This window comes from Staurois parvus, unplaced genomic scaffold (genome assembly GCF_062004578.1).
Source record: "Staurois parvus isolate SC_StPar_1 unplaced genomic scaffold, SC_StPar_1.0 ptg000440l, whole genome shotgun sequence".
Classification (NCBI taxonomy): domain Eukaryota; kingdom Metazoa; phylum Chordata; class Amphibia; order Anura; family Ranidae; genus Staurois; species Staurois parvus.
Genome location: NW_028318236.1, coordinates 3,116,247 through 3,119,815, shown reverse-complemented (window position 1 = coordinate 3,119,815; position 3,569 = coordinate 3,116,247). Strand labels below are relative to the sequence as shown.

Genomic DNA, 3,569 nt, shown 5'->3' with positions numbered 1-3,569 from the left:
GTGAGTGAGGGGCTGTCATAGGGCGGGCTGTGACTATGGGGGCTTTGCTGGCTCTGGTTGATGTGTATTCTGTACAAAGCTCCCTACTGCATCCCTCTACATACACGCAGATCAATGGCCCCCTTACCCCATTGAGTTGTCTCCCCTCCATTGTGACATGTATGGCTCCATTCTATGACAGAGTGCGCCTCAGGAATCCTATAGGAAGCCTTGTCCAGTAGGAGCCCTGATGAAGGGGGCAAGCCCCTGAAACGTGTCGGCTGGTACCTTCTTTTTCTTTTGATTTAGACCTTATCTACACGTGATAAATGAATCTGCAGCCTGTGTGTGGGCAGTGTGTACCTGCCAGGAGATGCAAGGATGTTCCATCCACCCCCATTGCTGTCCCCTGGGACGCATTGCCTGCATGGACACAGCTGCTGCTCCCAATGTAGCATCCATGTGGGTGAAGTGCCTCAAGGGCACCCTGTGTGTGTTCAGGGTGGTGCACCTACATGGATGTTGCATTGGGAGCAGCAGCTGTGTCCATGCATGTGATGCGTCCCAGGGGACAACAATGGGGGTGCATGAGACACCCGTGCGTCTCCATGTGGGTAAATACGGCCATCACATGGGGTAAGGATTCATACACTCTTTATTTATCAGCAAACAAATGAATGTTGTCTCCTAAGACAACTAGCTGGCATTCTTTCTTTTTTTAAATTCTCATTCATTTGAATGAGCTTCCTAATGCATTACAGTGGACTTCCACCCAAAAGTGGAAGGAGGCTCTGCTTATTTGCCAACACCTGCCCCCCCACCACCACATTTGGCACCTGGGGTGCATGGTTTTGACAGGTACCTGCTTCCACTTCTGTCACAGTTCACCGTGATGAACTGAGCTGGAAGTTGGTTTCTCTCCTGCAGCCCTTTGGGGCAGTTCACAGTTCCCAGAGGAGTGCAGCCCATTCACAAAACACAGCGCTCTTCGCACATGTGCAGTAGGAAGCCGGCTCTGAAGTCGCAAGGCTTCACTGCTGGTTTTCCTAGGTCAAGATGGTGGCACCAGCACCCGACAGCTGATTAAAGAATTGGCCTAGGGTGAGGACGCTGCTGGATCCTTGGGCAGGTAAGTGCCCTAATATTAAATGTCAGCAGCTACTTTTTTTTTTTGTGGTGGGGCCAGAACTCTGCTTTAAATTGGTTATAAATCCTTCCATATACCCAGTGAAGTGACTGGCCTCAGGTGATACACAGAGATGAACAAATCCTTGTACATAAGTTGTACCTGTTTATATACAGTCTTCTCTTTACAGCCAATTAAAGTACTGAATTTATAAAGTTTGTCCAAGAGTTAAAAAAAAAAGGGTGGAGGGGGGCACAGAGCTGAAATTACACACTGCAGAGCTCAGTGAGGAGAGCTCTGGGAGCTGATTGGAGGGGTGAGACACACCCTCTCCACTCAGGAACAGAGCTGAGGTTGTCAATCTGCTGGAGGTCCCTCCCCTGTCACCTTTTTCCTCTTGGTGTTAGGAAAACTTGTCCTGATACTTCGAATTGAGACAAGTACACACTATAGAGGGATATGCTTTGTTCATATTTCACATCTGAGATCTACAACCATTTTAAAAGAGAAGTTCACCTTTTGACAAAAAAAAGTGCACATTTATTTGCAGGTAAAAAATGTGCATTTATTATTTTTGGTTGCAGGAGCCTGTAAAGCATTGTACTGGTGATCAGCAGATCGCTGGTGCCATGCAGGTCTCCTGTACACTGTCAGTATATCTGCTTGCTGTATGCGATGTACAGGCAAGCAGATAATACTGACAGGAAGAAGAATCCATGAACCTTAGATTGTACACCCCTTGAGGGTTAGGAACTTATGTGAATGTATAATATATATGTAAAGCGCTGTGTAAATTGATGGTGCTATATAAGTACCTGAAATAAATAAATGAACTACCCCAGCACCGTGGCAGTTCATTGAGAACTACAAGCCGACAGCTGCTAAGGCTGTCAGGACTTGTAGGTTTATCATTCACAATTCATCATTTTTAAAATTTTGACAGCTAGCAGGAGGAGAAGATCCCCCACTAGCTGTCAAAGTGGGGGAGCAGGGGCCGGTCTATTCATTACATGTTACACCCGGAATATGGAAAGCTGAACTTATCCTTTAACATACCTTGCGTGTGTAGTAGTGCACATCTGTGGGCAAAGTGCATTGTGGTGCCATTTGGCATCATGTTGCAGGAATGCATGTAGCCAGTGCACAATGCACTGTCTGTTTAGCCCCTGTGCATCCAATCCAGGATTGTCTTTTTTTTTTTTAACTTTTTTTTACTGCATCCATGCTCAGTGCTTGCAGCCTGTCAAAGTCTATGACAGACTGAAATACAATGGGGCTGAATGCTGTACTCCATATTAAGGGATGTAAGCTTGTAATGCAGGTGTTCTACATCCCTGAACACAGCAGAACCTCAGAGTACCACTCAGTACAGCATTCAGCTGCAGCATATTTCAGCCTGCCATAGACTTTAACGGGGTGTTGGGCACGGCGCAGGTAGGCTACATTCACGCTTGGCAATTTGGAACCACTGGCAAAATCGCCACAATTCCAAAGCTCGTCAAGAAGAGTGATGCGTGTTTGGGGTGCCATTATTTTGAATAGCTCCCCAAATGTGGTGCAATCTTGCTGTAATTGTGTGACAGAATCACGCCGCAATCCTGACAAAATGCGTGTTTAAAAGTTGCAAAAAAGGAACAGGAGCTTCTTTTAGATGACATATACACATAGAGTGCAGCCCATTGAAGTGAATGCAATGCTCTATGTACAGCAAGCGAAATAGCTTCAAAATTGCTGAGAAAATATCGATGCACAATAAGTGAATGGGTAAATACCAACCATGTGGTGACCTATCCCTTTAAATCTCTCAATACAAAAATAAACCCTTAGTGATTGATATGTCTATTTGTAGATACTATATAAGTCCATAATAGTGTGTATAGTCCATACCCAGAAATTTGGTGCTGTGCAAAGTAAAAACGTGCTGTCTCTCCTTTGACTGGAAAACATGCTCATCTTGAGATTAGATCTACAAATCAATATAGGCCAAGTGCATTGTGTTAATCAGTGATATTGTTTCAAACCAACTCGTCCCTCTGGACTCTCCTTGATGGCTCCAGAGATGTGGAAAATGCACTCAAACAAAACACATAGTCATACAGTGTTGCACTATGAAATATATTATATTGTGAGTAACCTCAATAAATGCACTCACATAAGTCTTGTTAAAACTGTGCTCGTTCAACCAAATTATCCTTTCTTATAGATGGTGCCGATTCTCAAACACCTCCAAATGTGCTCAATTCCCCATCACCACTAGGTGTAATACACTCTCACCTTCTCATTAGACCCATATAATCATAGATCACAAATGCTTGATGTTCATCCAACTCGGTATATTAGCTTCCACCTCTTAGCAGATACTTCACTCCTCCTGTCCCTTTAAAGGACTGGTATCTTACTGTATCCACCCAGATAAGAATAGGCTCAAAGGGGGAAAAGGATAATTCATAGTGCAACCACATAT

The 3,569-nt window shown here is 44.5% G+C and overlaps 1 protein-coding gene across 3 annotated transcripts in view; it reads left to right on the top strand.

The window, feature by feature from the left end:
- The window catches only part of CEP57 (centrosomal protein 57), a 65,478-nt gene that overhangs the window by 1,091 nt on the left and 60,818 nt on the right, over positions 1-3,569 (top strand). The gene's annotated exons all lie outside the window — the stretch shown is intronic.